The sequence below is a fragment of the Excalfactoria chinensis genome, chromosome 4 (assembly GCF_039878825.1).
Source record: "Excalfactoria chinensis isolate bCotChi1 chromosome 4, bCotChi1.hap2, whole genome shotgun sequence".
Taxonomy (NCBI): Eukaryota; Metazoa; Chordata; class Aves; order Galliformes; family Phasianidae; genus Excalfactoria; species Excalfactoria chinensis.
The window spans coordinates 79,268,231-79,288,680 of record NC_092828.1 but is presented as its reverse complement, the minus strand read 5'-3'; the positions used below and the strand labels follow the sequence as shown (position 1 = coordinate 79,288,680).

Here is a 20,450-nt window from a genome sequence, read left to right as displayed (position 1 = left end):
TCTTCAGATAAGTAGGTTTATTCAGATACGCAAGCAAGATATGTAACAAATAGTATACTGCTAAGAATTGGATCCTACACCTAAAGTGAGGCCTAGAAAAGAAACTCATCATGAAAGGGAAGCTGAAACTCAGATGTCATTCATGTGAAAAACAAAAGCATTGAAAAAAGTACCAATGATTAAGATAAACTAATGGAGAATTACAGTGTATTTTCTTCCTCTGGATTTGTTTTTTTCTAAATTATCATTTAATATCATATCCCACAATAAAATCAAGTCAGCAACCTTGCAAGCAAACAACATTCTGCTTGGTGTCCCAAGGTGACTCCATGGCAAGTCAGAGAGAAGTTCATGTTGCAAGAGTCCTTTGAAAGGGCTCTGATCTAATCTCTTGCACAGGTATGTGACAGTGCTGGGCTCCAACCAGATATTTCTCAGGCTGTGGGTGGTTGAGCCTTGAATACTTCCAAGGACAGAGATTCTGCAGGGTTGCTGGGCAACCTGCTTCACTGCCTCTATGAGGAAAGTGGTATATAATCCAGGAGTGAATAAGAAACTTATGTTAAAATTTGAGTATTGTTTAGAAAATTCTTCTTTTTCTTAGGAGGTCAGACTCATTGACTCTGTTACACATGCATGAGAATCATGACCTTTAGTCATTCTAGCAACTCTGGTAGCTGAAAACACCAAAGAAAACTATGTTAGTGGTTACACATAGGTGACACACAATCATTATACTGGCTGTCATGTTGAACAATAGTCTATATGTGTTTAATATGCAGACACCTTATAAATAGCTAATAAATGATTAAACAAAATTGCTGTTTTCATAATGAATTAGTACAAGATTTGTTGTACATAATATTTGGAATATTTAAATGGTTTAAAATACTCCGTTTATACTCCATTCTGCAGCTGGCTGTTACAATACAAATTCATGGCTAAAGTATTTTTTTTTTAATTGTTTCTATGTTGTTACAATATGCTGAATTTTGTATAAATGATTAAAAAAAATAATTTTAATTGTCAGGGTCAACCCACATGCCAGTTCAGAAAAAGGAAACACTAAAATTGTTTCCATCTTTGGAGCAGAAATAGGGACTTGATTGCAGCACAACTTAATATAAACTGCAAAAGCTGAGAATTTGGTCAAGACAACATTTCTGTCACCAGCTCTCATTTTAGGAAGCTAAATATCACTCTTTCTAAATCTGTTGTTTACATCATTTATACTCTTCCCAAGCTTCCGGCATGCTATATTTGCCCAAGAGACACTTTCATCATGTACAAATTCTGTTCTGTATTTCCAGTAATTCTCCCACAAGTTTCCAATGCCTATAAAACTGTAATGTGTTCAGTGCTACAGACCAATGTCACAAACACTTGAAGGGTAAAGAGAAAATTTCAACTGCCACAAGATCATTGTTTTCCAGTGTGAAGGATCTTTCCCAAAGCATCTGTGTGATTTAGCCACTGAAGATTTTAAAACCTTGCACTCGACATCTCTCCTTCCATGAAAAGGATGTTCTGGAAGATGGTAATCAAAATCCTTTTTCCATATTTCATGTTGAATCTGTGAGCAAAAGACATATATCTATACTTTGCTGCAATCAATCTGTCAGAGTCCACATAGAACACAAGATGCTGTATACTGTGGAAGTGTAGGTCATTTGCTGTCTGAAGAAATAGATAAAGATAAGTGAAACAACACTGGTCTTTATCAGGTTAGGTAGTATTTATGTCTTAGTGATAACTGACACAATAATCAGAAGTGTAAAAACACTTAAACTGAAGAAAAAGGGAAGAATAAACTGTTTCTTCCGATATAAAGCTATATTCTTTATGAACAGCTCCGCAGCTATCTGAGAAGTATATCTGACAGTCCAAGTCAGTCCCTGCATAAAGTGATAGTTTATAATCTATTCAGTTGGCAACACAGCAGTTTCTAATGAAAACAAATGCATAGACAAATAGCAGTTTAACGGCTCTATGGACAACAGCATGTATATAGTTCATGTTCTCTTTCAAGCTGCACTGAACCATAGCAACTATGCATTACTTCACACAGATATGTTTTCCAACATAAATTGTCACCACTCTGGTTCTTCAAGCATTATTAGAGTGAGATGAGTCTACTTCAGGTTGAGTTGAGTTTAGGGGAATTTATACCCATACCCCTCCTTCTACAGTTTTGTAACATTTTGCCTGAAAATAAGGGTAGTGAATTCTGTTCTTTCACCTCATTTTGCTTCACCAGATTTTCACATCAGCTACAGGACACCATTTATTTGATAGTCTCCTTGCTACTTACAAACAAATACAAACAAATAATACATGAGTATCCAGTGAGCTAAATATTAATTAAACTGTATTTTTCTACGATATTAAAAGCAAGTCCTTTTTATTGAATTACCATGTACCTCCTTTACATAAATAAAATTGAATGGGTGTAAGTTAAGGTAGCTTTCCTGAAGATCTTTTAACAGCAGTATTCATGTCATGTAAAATTGCCAACAGGTCATTTAGCTATTAAACAAGCCTTTCATCCTAAGGCATGCTGGTGACATTGGGTAGTACTCTGTGGACTATAAGCCTCTCAAGGAGAATTTTTAGCAAAATTATGTCTCCCTTAGAATCTCATACACAACAAATAGATATTCTGTGCCCTTCACATACCTCTACTCTTTAGTAAGAACTCAATACTTTGTAATAACCACTGATTTTGCCAAAGTATAGGACAGTATCTAATACCAAACCAAACTGTAACAACAGGTTCACCCACAGTGTAGTTGCACGGAAGAGAACTAACCTGGCAGTCACTTTTACAGTTCTACCATTCAGTTTGAAGCTATTCTACAGCTCACTTTTGCCAATTAAGTATTCTGCATTAGAGCCATCATTTTTTCCCTCACCATCATAGCATTTTCCTTCAAACTTGGGGTGCTTTTCCTTGAGAATTTAATGTTTTGCCTTCCTTCTTGCTCTCTGATAGCTTAGCAAAGTGTATCAGGGTCTTCTGTTTTTTCTCAGTATTTTAATGTCTTGCCTCAAATCTTCTCTTTATTATGAAGATTCGGTGTCATAGTTTCCTTGAAAACTTATGCTTCATCTTGGCACTTTGCCTTGGTATTACAGTACATTCATTTCAGTTCTTTGGTGTTCAGACCATGTGTATCTATTGCCATGTCTTTATGAAATTTTCAGGTAGGACTTTGCTCTAACTCTTTCTTTCTGTAGTTCTTTTCAACTCTAAATTTTCCAGACTTAAGGCAGGGTCCAGTATATCCCAAACAGTGGCATACTATGGTGCTCCTGAGTAATGTAATGTACTCTCTCACTTTTTTTTTTTTTCCCTGAACTAATCCTTTTCTCACCTAAAATGGGCAAAACCTAATTGCTGACTGAACATCAGCTCCTGACACAGAACATTAAGCCATAAGTTTTGCTCTGTTTGTTTTCTTTTTCTTAGTCTGACATATCAAAATCTCGTGCAAAGAGAATTCTTGTGGGAACTTCATTGCTGCTGGTTAGGTAGGCTGTTAGACTGGTCACTCTTCTAGTACTATTATTACTATTATTATTACTACTATTATTATTCTATGTCTACTTCAACTATTTTCATTCTTTTTCAAATCAAATTATATGATGGTTTTCTACATCTTCAGATATAAAACATTAACAGTTTGAAAAACATCAAGTTTCAATTCTTTTCCCAGTTCACCCAAGTTTAATGTTTTTTAATGTTCAGTGTTGCAGCTTTCTTTTGAAAAGAAATGACCAGGGAGAACTAACCATATATACATAAATTATGTACATATATAGTATACTAACTATTCCTGGATCAGTGTCAAGTTCATATCAATTGTTTAATGACAAGAATATACTAATAAGGAGACATTTACCAATCTTCTTCCAAAGCTGGCTACTTCAATGAGCAAAACATCCAGAATTTAACACATTAGATCATCTCAGAAGAAACTAAAAGGCTCTTAAGCACTGAAACTACCTTGTTTGATTTAATGCGCAATGTAGAATTTGTCTGTTTGAAAAGTAGATACTGCAACTTTGAATGATATGTAATAGATAAGACCTGCTTTTTATGTCAACAGAGCTCAACAGACATCAATCAAGATGTGCACATTTATTCTGCTGTAAAAAATCTTATGCATATGAGTGTTTGCACATATAAATATATTCAGCTCTCTTAACGCTGAATTTAATTTTGTGGAAAAATAAATTACTCTGCAATTAGATTCCTTAATATGCATAGCTCTGAAAGGGACAGCGGCAGTTTTGGGTTGTGCTTTTCCCCCATCTCAGTTCAATCATTGTCACACTTGTCGGTAAGACGAAAGAATTTCATCAAGACTGTAAGACCCCATCACTGCCCATCTAAATTTTGAAACTTACACTTCTGTAAGTTCTGTACAAAAGCAGGAGAAAAAGAAGAAAAAAAAAAAAATTTTTTAAAAAGCAATACATTCTTATTAGACTCCTCACTGTGTCCTAAAAACAGCAGGGTTTTGAGATAATGGCAACATGTAGCTATTTACAACTTGTTAACCTTAACACTGGGTTCTGAGAGCAAAACTGTCTGTGCACTAGCTGGCATTTTTCCTAAAATACTTGCAAGCCTTTGTAAAGGAAACAGTCACAGGGCTTTAAATAACATTTCAGTACCTATACTGCCTTCATAACAAGAAATATTGCTTTTAGGGTCTCTACTCACAGAAAGAAGGAGTCAGTGTGAGACAAACAGGCAGAGAAAGGTAGGGAACAGTGGGTACATGAAAAATGGCAAAATGCTTTTTAGTCATATAATAAAAAGAAACATGAACATTAAATCTAACAGGTTGCAACAATGACACTGCTTTTTAAGATATACCCAAAGACAATGCTGCTAGAAAGCACAAGATCATTAATCATCTTTTAGTAACTGTCTACATCACAAAAATAGTTCTGCATGAACGAGTGTGTTCCTTTACATTTTGTGATATTTCAGTCTTAAGCCAGAACAGACTTGATGTCCTTATTCTTGCCCTGGTTTACATTCATTGTCACACATTTAAAAACCCCATGACTGGCAGTCTGCTCAAGAGGATTCTACACATGGGTATTTCCAGTCAGAGATGAATTTTGCTGGCAACACCTCATGAAGAAGCCTTCTCAAAACCCATTAGCCCAATGTGTAGCTTAGACCAAGGATAGAAGTAATAACTTTCATAATGACAGCATGATCACGCATATGTAAAAGTAATGCACGTGTATTTTTAATACAAAAACATAAAGGCACATACACATATCTTGAAAAAAAAAAAAAAAAGAAAAGAGAAAAAGAAAAATGTTGCAGGTAATGTTTACAAGATACTAAGAATAGTTCTGAGAAGCATCGATCATCCTGCTGTTGCTACTTTTATTTTGGACTCTGGAATATTTCTAGTATGACAAAAAACCCAGATTCACAGTCATGCACAGAACATTGTGAATGGCTGTGTCAGCTGCAATGCACGCTATTCATAATGATGAGGCACTGTGAATACAGCAGTTTTTCATGCATATTATTTGCAAAGGGTATGACCTCTTCAAAAGCTGAATGAATGCAAAACTACAATTGTTATGTTCAACAGATGTGGTTAGAACACAGTTCATGTTTTGTTGTTATCCAGGTTTTCAGTACATTTGCGATCCATTCAAGAGTTACACTAACAAAACAAAACTATAGCCAAAATTCACCCAAACAACAAACAGAATGGCTTTTTTTCATGGCAATAAGATGTTTACACCATCTCAGATGACCAATTTGAAAGTCTGAAGCAACAAATTTTGAGTACTTAATTTAGAAATGTTTATTTACATTTTTCTTTTGTTCACAATGCATTCCAAATTCTGCATCTGTAATACTTCAGAGGAAAAAGCAACAATTAAACAAATGATTTCATCACAACTTAAGAGTTGTGATGAAATCATTAGTTGGCTTGTGGCTTGGTCAAGCCTGAGTGAATAATCAAAGGTTTGAAGTGCCTTGTGGAAAGGAAAGCCTTTTAGCACTCCTGTGCTGTCACTTTTTGATTTACAGAAAAAGTAACTCACCAGAGGATTAAGCTGTATTCATGGAATTCATCTATTTCATCTAAGATTTTTTTTTAATTAATATTTATTTAACTTGGAAAATCAGATTTTTAACATTAGGCTCTCCAAGTTGAGTGACTGTGCAATAAGTTTTGTTTTTCTTTCAACTCTAATGCTTTTCCTAACTTAGAAACCAAGGAAATAATCTTTTCAGGCTTCTTTCATACAAATTCAGATCAATGTTGTCTCTCTCTATTTTGTTTGGAGATTTTTTTAGGTTACCACATCTCACCTCACAAACAAGACTTACTTGTAACCATACTTTGTATTTCCTTGCATACTGCAGCACTGGAGACCATTTAAAGATATTTTTGGCTTGTAGATCACCTTCAAAATTTCTCCTTCATAAATACAGATAGCTCCCATTCATCTTGTCTTTAATGACTACTCCCAGTAGATTGTTTACAGCTATTTTAACCTGTAAATCTGATCATTCTCTCAAGAGATTCATTAAAAACTTGAACAGGATTTTCTTCTCTTACAAGAAACAATAGTCCAATATTGTTCCTAATGCCTTCTAATAATGAATGTATTACATATTCCAACAGAAACTGAAAATCTGTGATTTACCCGTTTATGCAGCTCACAAATATACTATCCATGATGTCAAATATACATTTAAATCACATTATCTTGCATAGCTGTGATTGAAATGAAGTATCTTTTGAAAGAAAATTTGCTGACTCAAACAAAGAAAGGATCAAAACAACTGCCAGGGTTCTGTGTGGATACCAGCTTATATTCACATAACACTATTTTCTTTTAGCTGCACTAATGTAACAATAAACAGAATCTGTTCGTATGCATGTGCCTTATTCAGAACATTTACTATTAAGTTTCTAGAGTGGAATACATGTAATATCTTTATAGAGGCAGTCTGGATTAGTATCAGAATAGTGTAAGTAGCTCACTTCATATCCAAAGCTGACCATGTTTCTGATCATCTGTCAAGGAACAGCTTTTGCTGAATTACCACTATTTCATGTCGGCACATCGGGGCATCTCTTTCATTAAGATTTGTCTTACAGAATAGCCCGTCCCAGAATACAAGATGGAAAGAAAGTAATTGGGAAATGTTCCCAGTTGATGGCAAAAATAGAAAACATAAATGATAAAGAGTAATAGAAAACCAGTTCATCCCTTCCTCCACACAGGAGGAAAAAAGCAGCAGAAATGATTTTCTGCTGAAACTGAAAAATTATATTGACATTTTTATGTTCAGCACTAACAGGGTTGATCATCATGAAGCAAGCCTAAGCCCCGCATCTAAAATACATGCTAAAAAGCAACTAGTGAACGTCACAGGTCTATTTTTATGAAATACATTTTTCCTGTGGAATATTCTGCATTTTTAGGAAGTTTTGCAACATACTCTACATTAGAACTTCATGGTCAAATTCAAGTTGTTGGAAAACCATTCCTATACAGGAACTTCTTGGAACTCAAGGAAACTTTGATTTAGCCTATTGGCCTTGCAGCCACTTCCCTGTATACCATCTGTTGTTGATGCCTATTTAAAATCCAAGGAATCTCAAAACATCAGACTGAGATGGTCTGTGGTTCAAATGCAATACATTCCTTTACACCCATTTATTAAGATAAACATATAATTAGGTTGAGAGGTTTTCCTCAGTGTAACAGGAAGCAGTCAATTGTTGTATAACAACTGCATTTAATGACCAAGCAGCTACAAATAAACTGCAGACAGCAGAGATTTATTGAAATATTGAAGGAAATTTTAAGTATTTTTAAAGAGAAAGGGTTATTGTTCTGATAGAAGAAACAAAATGGATAACTAAATGGTGGAAGAAGAATCATGAGTAGAAAATACTAAAAATGTGAAGGAAGGAAGAAGGGAAAGGGAAAGGGAAAGGGAAAGGGAAAGGGAAAGGGAAAGGGAAAGGGAAAGGGAAAGGGAAAGGGAAAGGGAAAGGGAAAGGGAAAGGGAAAGGGAAAGGGAAAGGGAAAGGGAAAGGGAAAGGGAAAGGGAAAGGGAAAGGGAAAGGGAAAGGGAAAGGGAAAGGGAAAGGGAAAGGGAAAGGGAAAGGGAAAGGGAAAGGGAAAGGGAAAGGGAAAGGGAAAGGGAAAGGGAAAGGGAAAGGAAAGGAAAGGAAAGGAAAGGAAAGGAAAGGAAAGGAAAGGAAAGGAAAGGAAAGGAAAGGAAAGGAAAGGAAAGGAAAGGAAAGGAAAGGAAAGGAAAGGAAAGGAAAGGAAAGGAAAGGAAAGGAAAGGAAAGGAAAGGAAAGGAAAGGAAAGGAAAGGAAAGGAAAGGAAAGGAAATGTAGTTCAGACTGAGAATATCTTTACTACTTTTCAGTGCACAATTTTGGTTTGATTGCCTGTTTTGCCAAATAATTCCATGATGAGACAAAGAATAAATTAAAGTCTTAATAACGGTAAGGATTCTAAAAAGGTACCTGGCTTTGTACAGTCACATATGAAAATGCAAGTACTGTTGCACCAGAACTACAGCATGGAGTAAAAGAAGACAAAAAAGGACAGCAACATTAACCAAGGCAAGCTGACAAAATTCTTTCTCTCATTGATACCTATTCCATTCTGGAGATTAGGAAACCAGTTGAAAAAGTTCAAGAGTCTCCAAATGCCTTAAAAGTAAACAGCCATTTAAGATATCATTCTGCAGATCTGTTTTAAAAGACTTGTAAATACCAGCCTACAGTATTTGCATGCTCTTAGGGAAGAAACTTGAAGGCTCATTACACATTCTAGTATATATACCTATGAGCTAATAAGACATGAAATCATAGGATAATCCAGGTTGGAAGGGACCTATGCAAGTAAGGTACCCAACCTCCTGCTCAAAGCAAGGTCAACCATGAAGTATGAGTAGGTTGCTGAACTTTTTATTCAGTCTGATCTTGAAAAGTTCCAAGGACAAGGACAACACATTCTCCCGACATAACCTGCTCCAGTTTCTTTACTTGGTGAACCTAGATCACTTACTTCATTACCATCACTGAATACTATTTAGAAGCAATGACACAGTGAGTTAATGATAATTGAGCAGAATAAGGAAACTGAACAAAACTGTTCATTTTTGGGGTTTCTAGAAGATGGCAGTCCTTTGACTAGTTTAAAAATTATTGGTCATATACATTTATTTGTAAGAACTTTAGATTAATTTACAGTGTTTTTTTCTTCCAGCATACTTACATTTCTGTCCATAAACATATTGTATCTTCTGAGCCTTACCTTATTTTCTCATATCCATTCATCTCATACAATATGTTAAGTCCCTTTTCAGAAACTTCGTTTCTTACATTTCTGCAGTGGACATGTAATGTCAGTCAACCTTCAGATACTCTTGTACTAAAGAGTACTTAACCATCAATATGAAGCATCAGCAGAATGCTCTTCACAAACACAAACAAAATTACACTCCATCTAATGTGTCCACTCCAGAAAACCCTCAGGAAAACATGGATTAACAGGTTTGTCATACAGCTCTGAATATCAACTAACTTAGGTCTTTCAGGACCATGGGTAAAGAATTGGTGTCAGGTTTTCTTCCCCTGGGCTTTAGTGTTTATAAAGCAGAGACTTCTGCTTTACCTTTATTTTTTAAAGAAGAACTAAATCATGCAGCAAGCCTTCCTCAGAAATTGAAATAAAACTAAAAAGTGTTTCCTAGATCAAAAGCAGCACTTTAAACTGTATTTAGAACAGCACTGTACAAAAGCAGTGAACAGATGACTTGTAGAAGTGTAGACCTGTCTTTATAACCTCAGTTCAAGGAGGCCTCCAAAAATTACATCAGATAGCACACACTGAGACAGGAATAGCAAACAAAATTGAGATCCAAGTCCAAGAACAAAAATAGCATTTCTCTCCTGTGTCGTGGGTTACCCTCCTGTTCACCAGTAATTCTTCCTGTCCTGCTCATCACTTCTTTACTACCCTTTGAACAATCAGAGTCACAAGGATATAGCAAGTTCCTGAACTGGAAAAAAAAAAACAAAAAACAAACAACTACAACAAAACCGAAACAAAAACAAAACAAAACAAAACAAAACAAAAACAAAAAAAAAAAAAAAAAAAAAAAAAAAAAACCACCCAAAACACAGTGAAAACGTATCACTTATATGGAGGAGTCCCTGGCTTTTTCATAGAATCATAGGATCATAGGTAAGTTCACAAGAGAAGATATGTTCGGAGAAGCAGTAAAGCCAAACTTGCCCAAAGTTTCTAAGTTACAGTAGGTTGCTAAGAGCCTTAAGTCAAGTCTTGAAACTTTCCAAGGACTCCTCTGAACATTAAATGAGTGCTTTTGTATTATGCAAAACCAAAGGAGAAGCTGCTTGAAGTATTTTAGTTTACTGCCAACATCATCTTACCTTTGAACTTCAAATAATTCACACCTATCCAGGGCTGAATTTCATTGCTAAGAAACTCAGTTTAAAACACTGATTTAGGTTCAGGAAAAGGGAAAAGGAATCTGACTTAGTGCTAACTGGCATTCAAAACTTAGCCTAAAATCATACCTCTGTCAACTCTCCATCTTGACAGAACTATTCACTACAACTGGGGTTGCCTTTTAGAGGATCCTTCGTAGACCTGACTAACATCATTCCCATAATAGATTACTGAAGCTGTTTCCAAGAGTATTTTGAAATTTTGACTTCCCTCTTCATTATTTGTTTGTCTTCCTAGTCAGACATACTTGTAAGTTCATGCTGATGCATATTCCTTATTCATACATAAAATCACATGGATATCATTTGAAGGGAATTTCTGATCCAATTGTCACTTTAATCACCAAAGTATCCTAAGCTGATTAGAAAGTAGCTTCTGTTGATTGTTTGATGCATCCATCAATCGTTACCTTCCAGTTTGGTTAGCACTGACAAAGTCAAGGCACAGATCCTTCTCAGAAGTGACTGAGATTTTAGAATTCAGTTATCTTGCAGTAGATACACCACACCACCTGCCAGCTTCATCTAAATCACTTACTCTAAACTTTTTTCAGTGATTTTTTTGTAGTGTTTCTAACACAATAAAACATGAAAGTACTGTACCTGTCAGAATGAATTATATATAAATAACTAAGACCGTAAATGATTTTTGCAGACTGATGTTTCGTTATTTTTTGATTCAGCCATGATTTTTTAAGTACTCATTTTTGTTAAGTATAGATCAGTGAAAATACAGATGTTAAGTGTAAAGGGGACTCATAACAACAACAAAAAAAGGCACTTATTTGAAACCAGATTAGGCTTTTATCAAACTTAGAAGGAAAATGTTCCATTTGCTTATGTTTTTCCACTGATGTTAAACAACATTAACCAAAACTTAAACCTGCTTTAAGTTACCAAGATGAAAAGCATATGTAGCAAGCAGTCACTGAACAAATTACATAATATCTTGTATGAAGTTAAACAGTCTGAATATTTATTTTGTCAAGTTTTGGGGAGTAATTTTGAAATACCCTACTCTATATTCAGAGAAGCACCCCTCAAACACAAAACTGGAAACAAACTCAGTTTCTTACTGAGTTTGAGCTCTGCAATGAGATACAATTGCTAAAGCACTGTCCTATTGCAACTAATTTAGCAGCCCATTTTTTTCTCCACCTTAAAGGATAGTAAAAAAAGGTCTCAGATTTAGCACACCATACTCTAATCAATAAAAACCAAGTTCAGCTATCAGAAATTCACAGAAATTTCAATCAGGTTTTTTTGTTTCTTTGTTGTTTCTTCGTTTTTTAATAAATGAAACCTTTCTCTTGTGTTTATTTGTGTCAGTTTGTCTAACTGGCTTTTAAAGTTTAGACAGAAAGTAAAAGTAAGTGATCTCTTTTCCTGACTGGAATACATGCTTACTGTGATTGTTTCAAAATATAACAAGGACTTTATACAGTGCTGGCTATTCAGCTTAACTACAGTTAGTTAGGGTGAGCCTTCTGCTACCACACATCTTTCCATCACTCACACTGACAAGAAGAGAAGCAATAGATGCAGAGAAACTATTCTGAATTCAAGACCAGTTCTAAACATGGTCAAGATTCAAACAAATACATTTCTGTGTCCCAAACTTTGAGATAAAGAGCCCCATGAATGGAAACAGAAGACAGAAGGTTTAAAAAAAGTGTTAATTAAAACTGTCTCTGTTTAATCCAATTCATCTTTATTCAACTTTCACATAACTTAACAGGCTGGTTGGTGCCTAAACTTACCTGTTTAGTGAGACACAAAATGCAGACAGTAAAATAAGAGGTAATAGGCCCCAAACTGAACACAAATTGTGATACCATACAGTCTTACTAGAATAGATTCTTTTCTACCATAGCTTTTCTAATTCTTTTGCTTCTCCTTCTTCTCTGTTTAAGTGTTTTGAATAGAAAAGATTCAGTGAAAAGAACGTGATCACCCATTATTGGTAGAATAATCACACTTGAGTTACTTGAGTTGCAATATTTTTCAAATATCAGATGGTGACTAGTTCTAGTGCTCCCAATATTAAAGAAAAATAAGAAAACAGGAATAAGGTACAAAGTGTTTCTTTAAATAGTCTTTAACAAAACTTGTGCTGTATATACATATGTTTATTTCTTGAGAAAAGACAAGCTTTAGGCTCTTTCAAACTTGGAACACATTGAGTTAATGTTCCATGAACTCGTCTCAGACCTACACTATATAACACATAAGAGTTCCTTCAGAGTAGTTCTTAAAACCTCATAAACAATCTACGTAAGTAAAACTGAGCTCTTAAAGACATGCACTGATAGCCAAAATGAACACAGTGTCAAAAATATCTGACTGATAACTCATAACTCTGTAAATGTCTTAGAGGTATTTTAAAGATAAGTTTTGCTAAGAAGGCATAGTGAATGCTGCTGTCCTAGATGTATTGCCTTTTTAAGGGACTTATACATGAACAATGAATTAGGTAAGAATATGTGAAAACAAAGAATGTTGTGATAGTTCAATTTTTTAGTCATCATTATTTTAGGTTATACACAATTTAAGTGCACTTATTTAAGGGTATGTAGGAGTGTCCTTCAGAGTTTTATCATCAGGAATATCTGAGATGTCTTCTGTAATTTGCATTTCTCAGATAGATCTAACATAAACAGTTATACATTAGACATGAAGATACTGATCTCCTGAACATTAATTTTAGGAAGAATTCCTTGATAATCAGACATGCATGTACACTAATCTGGCAAGCATTTAACATCATGGTTCTGATTATACTTCTCAGAGAACAGGAAATCATTACAAAACCCTTAGTAGGAATCCATTTATTCTGATAAAGTCTTGAATGTGAACAACGCAGAAAGATGAACAGAAAATGAATTTTATGCATATAATTCCTGCTTTTCATCTCCAAAACTATTACTCTGTTACCTTGTGTTCTTGATCTTAATCAACACATTGCCACATGAATTTTCCAAGGGTCAATTAAATGGCTGACAAATATAGTTATTCAATTTAATTGTAACTTTAGTTTCATTGGTTACATCTTGAATATATTTATAAACCACTTGCATCAACTATAACTTGAAAAAGCTGCTACAGTGGGCTATAGTTCAGATTTTGAGTCCAGTGTTCCATATAAAGATTAGAGCTGCTCTTACATCACTATTTAATGGTGACATTTCAAACCACTGGAGTTCTTCTGCACTTTTCCCTACCAAGATTAGGGAACATTGTGGCACATCCTTCCTATATTTAACATCAGCATTTAATCATAAATGTAGTAATTGTCTGATTAAAATCTCCTTGCAGTATGTGAATCCAACCTGCTCCTGAATATAATGGTTCCCATTGAAGGTACCCTCCCACTCAGGAAAAAATAACCTTACCAGTACACCTAAGTAAAATCAGTCATCAAAATTACCTGTGTGCCTGCTAGAACACAGTTCCATACTTGTTTGTCAAGAAACAGGATGAAATGTATTTATCAAATTATAGAAGTGATCACAAATCCTGCACAACTGACTAAACAAGAGCTTAAACGATGACTTCCAGTAGCAGAAATTAAACTCCTTTTCTGCTCAAAGTAAGGAAACTTACTTTCCCAGGAGGACCATCAAAACACGTGACCTTCTAGTGAAATTCCAGATATAGGCTAGTGGCAGGCTGGTGACTTTTTTTAATAGTTTTATCCTACTCCACATTGTAATGGAATCTGTAATTGTGCCATTCTCCAAATAGCATTTGCCACGTTTCTTTTGGTAGGCATCTATGTATATTTGCCAGGAACTAAAGCTGCAAAGAAGACTGCGTGTGGCTTTCCAGGGTTGTGATCACAAGTCTGGTAGACTGTAGATTTCCATGTGTACACATTCATTAATTTAACAAGCTCACATGGAACTGTAATATTAATGGTGTAAGCAGTTGGTTAAATGAAATACACTGTGCCTAAAGCATTGCAAAATTTTACTTGCTTTTTTTTTTTTTTTTTACTTAGTATGTATATCCTGCTGCTTCGGTAGACAGCAGAAAGCTTACAAAACTACTAATTAAATTCTTACAAAAATAATAACACTATATCCTTAAGGATGTAACATGTAAACACTGCAGACTACATCACCAGTGACATATGATTTCCATACCAACTTGGAAGCAGAAAAGCATTCCCTTAAACAGCCCTATCAAATCAAAGCCTTATACAATGCAAGATGTTCCCCTGGCAGGTAAATGGAGCAGGCAAAGTTTCCTAGCACAAAGAACTGCCCTATCTAGCCCCACAGTGATGAGTTTTAAATACAATGGACTGCCTCTGTTGATAATTTCACTATTAAATTTGGAAGTCGCCATTAATTTCAAGGTTCATTTGTGTCTCTGAGAACATATCTGGCTCTGCTGAGCTGGTTACATAGATTTGTTTGTCATGATACAGTCCTAGTTGTATATCACAACTTACGTAAAGGGAAACAACATTAATTTCAAAAGAACTTCCCTTGAATCTTCCCAAGTAAAGCACTTGCTGTTTAATAGCCTAAGTTCTGTCATTCATGCAATCCAAACTCCTATACAACAATACCTTCGATACCTAGACAAGCGTCAGATGTTAAACTATATCTGTTTCATAATGCAAGATTTATTCAAGGCCCTGTTCCAATAGAAATGCATTTGCAGACAAGAATCTTTGGCTCTCACCATGTTGGATGAGGAAGTCTTACATTATCTATGGAAGAACATTTATTTTCTAAGAGTATCTGAAATACAGTAATATTCAACAGGATGTTTATGAAAAGCAATGACACAACTCTTCACAGTTTCTTGTTTACTGTCAGAACCATGATTCGATTTTATCTGCAGGTTTAAATTCCATGCTCTTTTATAACAATATTATTTTTTACATTCACTTTTCCTGGATCTTAATGAAACCTCCCCTGCATCTGGGGTGGGCTTTTTTCTTCCCATTCAAATACAAAATCTTACTGCATAATTGTGGAAAATACTATTTCTTGTCTTCATTTGGACATGGGTTTTGTGGGAATTAAGAATTCTTTCACTTGTGCCAGGAATAATAATTAGCAATACTCTGAATACATTTTCCACATATTCAACTATTAGACACAATTTGACACCTTTAAGATAATTTTAAGGACAGTTCAAACTCCTCTTACAATGGAGCTTTTAAAAGTGCAAAAGCTACAGAAGCTTTTATGCTTCCTGGCAAGTCACTCTGCTAATTCAGATCCTGTAATTGAAAAAGACTGCCTTTTAAATCTATTTTCCTTATTTTACCATTGGATAATGAGAATGGGACTCTCCCTACAGATCTTAAGAGATAATCAAATTCCCATTTCCACAGTAAATTTCCCACTTCATATTACTTGCCTTTATATATGCAGGGAGCGTGAATTTTCAGAAGAGACAAGAAACGTTCATTGCTCCTTTGCCACGCTGAAGATGAACAACTGCTATAAATTCCCTCAGTGATCTCACTGCAGAAGGAGGCAATTGAGACAGCAGACCGTTAATCCTCCTTATCAATTTTTATTTAAGGGGCAAAACTTTCATTGCACTGGACACCCATTTATTCTCTCACAATGTACTTGGGAACACAGCAAGTCGTATATGAGACCTGTGCCCAATCATAGGCACCATGTAGCACAAACAACTGAAACAATGACTGCACATGTATTCCCAGTTTGTAACTTCTAACCTGAAATACCCACCAAGAGGTTACAAGCCTTGGAGCAGTTGGAAGATGGCCAACTAATGGAGACAGGCAGTTGAAAAGACTTGGGGATGCTATAGAAGAAAGGTCTCAAAGCGTACACTGACCATCAGTACCACCCTCAGCACCTGTGACAGAAGGGCCTGATTTCTACACTGATGTTCTCATGTGAGCTACCTGGTAAGTGTGCTTCAGCCACTGCATCCCCAAACTCTTTTTGACACCTGTGTCAGACACAAAAAGTATGGTCTTTTTTTAGCTTTCTGGAAGGATAACTTAAAGGGTTCAGAAAGAAGACTGGGGGTTGTGCTCAGTTTCTGTAACTCTACCCTTAAAAGAAATATCTAGAATAACGCCAAGGGGATCTAAAACAACCTCAGACTGAACCAGTGAATCAAGATCTGACTAATTCCTGTGTTAAGACAGTACTGTTCTACTTTAAGAAGAGTTCTACTGCCTCCTTAATAATCCCAGGCCCCTTTAAAGCCCAGTATAAACACGCACCTGGCTCCATAAGGTTTTTCAGATTGGAAAGAAATTATTTTGTTGTTGTTTTTCTTCTCTAAATTGCTCAGACTGGCATTATTTTCTACTAAGGCTTCTATAAATTCAACTTTACAGTGTTATATTCGCAAATGTCAATTGTTATTACACTTTATCGCTTAGGATAACTTCTTTTTTTACCATACAAATGCGGTAAGCTTAGATCCCATCTGTAAAACTACACGTTAAATTACTAAACAAATGGGTGTTTTAATAGAATGACTGACATATCTAAGCTATGAAAGTGTGAAACACTACAGTGGGAGACTACAAATGCAATACAGGACCACAGGTTCAGATCTTTGATCTCCTTTTTCGCAAAGGCTGTGATGTATAAAGCCAATTCCACTGGGCAGACAGTACTACACTGAATATAAATTATCCTTTAACTACAGCAAGGCTTGCACTCAAAGAAATGCTGCAAGGATGAACAATGCAGCCATGAAGCAATAAAGAGCTCTTCTGCAGAAAAAAATTACAGCCCCAGATCTGCATGGATTCACATGTTTTCAGAAGACAAATTTTGTCTCAGCTGTTACTTGATAAAAATTCAAGTCAAATTTGGAACGTTTGTACATACAGAAGTATAATTAATGAACACTGCTTACTTCTTGCATTAAAAAGTGAGGCAGGAACACTTGCCTTATTTTCCAGACTAAGCACCATTCCCCTCAGCAGAGTAACAGTTGTTTTGGAAGGTGGATATCAAGTCTCAACTGAACATGGCTTGAAATTTAAACACATCTTTTCCAAATATCTCTTTAGAAGAACCGTCTGCCTACTGAGCCTACACTAAGCTCCCTGGAGCTTAGCCATGAATATTCTGAACTCATCTCTTACAAATCAAAAGAAGTCTCCTTTTGCCAAAATAAAACACTTAAGAGGAATTCTATACACTTAAGCTGCTTTTCTTCATTTCCTTTGATTATTTTAAATGAATAATTTCGGTCTAAACTTTATGCTAAATATAAAGCAAGAGAAACACTCAACAGCGGAGCTATTACCTCTGATTTTGTACACAACTCAAATGGGAAAACAAATTACTTGTGACAACCTGAGATATTTTGTTTTGTTTTAATCTGCATAATTTTATAATTAACCAACTCTTTTGCAGTTACACAGAGATACTAATGAGTATCTTTAAGGGAAATGTCTCCACTGTTTATTTAAATTATAATGCAGGTGGTTCTAAGAAATGGGTCATTCCCAGCCTATGCTGTTTATTTGTATAACAACTTCCATTGTGTGCAAAGAAGTTTGTAAATAAATGAGTAACTTTTCTCCTGTCTTACCTCTTCTGACCTGTGCAGTCTGACAGATCAACACTGCTTCCACCGCTGACAAGCAAAAAGTGAACATTTACTTAATCTTTATGCTCTCTTTGGGTTTCCTTTCAATAAGACCAAAGAAAGTGCTTGTTGTGGCTCATGCCACAAAGTTCTCTTTGCCAGAATAAAATTCAGCAAAAAAAGACAGCAAGGGTAAGCTGATATCCACTACTGTCCTCAGGTTCAATAAACTTTAACTCAACTTCCCCCTCCTTTGCCAACTGAGATAAGCAGCAACAATTACTCAAGATGCATTATCAACTCAAGCTCAAAAAGACAGGATCAGACGCGTTAAGTCTACCTCTCTCAAGCTTACAGTTGTTTTTCATATCCGAGGGGGGCAAATGAGTCCCTCTTTGCCTCTTGTCACTGAATTCAGAGCTATCGCTTAAAGGCAACTACACCAAGGTTGCAAAAAACAAGACAAATCCTCTGCTTTCTACAGCCTACAGGGTTTCTGTGTGTGACCAACAGGCTGTAGGCTTTGTGCCATTATGGCAAAACTCATAAATGAGCCATCCTTCCCTTCCTTGAATGGTAAGAAATATTTTATCCTTGCCTTTCTCTGTTCTCTTTCCTTGCCTTTCTGTGGTCTCCATAGCTGAAACCAAGTATTCATTGGACATCACTGCAATCCTTCTCTAACCGATTCTAACTGCATTCGGAGATTGAGTAATTTAAAATATATTTCAGCTTGATCTCTGCTTCATCCCATTCCAGTACTCCACATATAGAGCAACTTTAAGCTTACAGATATCCCTCCACGGTTCAAGAAAATCCTTCAATCTAAGAACTTCATTTACAATCTAGCATAGTTCCTGCTTCCTCATCTCCCCACAGCAGCTAGGCATTTTGATGCAATCCTCATTTAATGCAATCTCCATTACAGGATTATGATCACATCAATAAAATGCTCCATATGTTTTTTTATTTGGGGTTGGTTTTTCTTTTTCATCCCTCTCCCTCTCTCATTAATAGCAGGCACTCTATCTAAAATAATAATAAAAATAATAATGATAATAAAAAGAATACCACAAAAAAACACCCCACCAAATCCAATAGGATGATAGGATGCTCTAGGGAGGTTGTGGGGGGCACACTTTCAACACAATGTAACAGCCAGTGCAAACTGCCCATCAGAGGCTGAGCCCACAGATCTCCTCATTCCTGAGCTATGCAAGTTAGCTGTGTCCTCGCTGTGAGCACAGATCGTAAAACATTATGTTAGCAGACTAAAAATAAATATATATTTGCAATCACTTGCCAGCTCCATGTGCTTTTTACAAGAACATTTTACTCGATTGGTTCCATCCTATTAATACTGCTGTGAACGAACTGCAGATGCCCTGCTGGAGGGGGATACTGGACATGAGCTCTAATATGAAAGGATGCGAAAATCCCTCTTTTCCCCAAGTCCCCGTCTTACCTTCGATGCCGTGGCCGCAAAAGATATCCCTATGCACGGGCTCCTCAGTATATCACCACGGTGGTTAGAATAGCGAAGGCTGCCCCACTGCATGCAAGTTGGAGTGCTTTGCAACAGCAAATCCTCGATCCAGAACACAAGCTGCTTCTTCCCGTGCAGTGAACCGAGCACGATTCATAAGCGACTTCCACACAGGGTACAAAATAGTAAAAGAAAAGGGGGGGGGGGGGGGGAGGAAGAAAAAGAAAACGAAAAAAAGATTTCCTAACTTTTAGGTAAGCCCGAGTTTGTTTTATTTTTGTTGGGTATTGTGAATCATTTGCTTTTTCAGCTGTCAAAAGGCTGGAAACGCGATCTCGCCCTGGAAGCCCCGCACCGGTCCACAGAGGTCCTGCCGCCTAACCTAAGCTGCGCGGGGAGACTTTGAACTCCGTGCCGCTGGGCAGCTCAGAGTGCAGCGCCCGGCCGTGGGCTGGGGGAGCGCGGAGCCAGGTTCCGCCGCAGGGCAGCCACCGCCACTGGGCGCTTCGCCTCCTCCCGGCGGGGCGGGCTGCGGGCCCGGCGCGGCCGCTGCGGCGCCCCTGGGGCGCGGAGCTGCGCTGCCGGCGTCGCCCCGGAGCCCGCGCTGTCCCGGCGGCGGCGGCGGCGGCGGCGGCGGCGGCTCCGGCTCGGCACTGCCGCGGCCGCCCGCGCCCCGCTCTGCCGCTGCCAGCCGGCCCTCCCCGCGGCTGACATCAGCGCCAGGAGGAGGAGCGACGCCGGGGATGCGAATAGCCGAGTCCAGCCGAGGGGGGTTCCCCCTCTCGGCGCCGCCCTGCCTTCTCCTCTCGGAGAATCCCCCGAAAGCGGCGGCATGGTCGCCCTGCTGC

General features: G+C 37.0%; 1 protein-coding gene across 4 annotated transcripts in view; it reads right to left on the bottom strand.

The window, feature by feature from the left end:
• Window positions 1-20,121, bottom strand: part of PCDH11X (protocadherin 11 X-linked) — a 670,304-nt gene extending 650,183 nt beyond the window's left edge. For 3 of the 4 annotated variants that reach the window (XM_072334234.1, XM_072334232.1, XM_072334235.1), the window contains exon 1: window positions 19,582-20,121. The gene's annotated coding sequence lies outside the window, so the exon portion shown is untranslated. Of the gene's footprint in view, window positions 1-15,941; window positions 16,049-19,581 lie in introns of all 4 variants that reach the window. The other variant, XM_072334233.1, reaches the window with a different exon arrangement.
• Window positions 20,122-20,450: the final 329 nt, after the last annotated feature.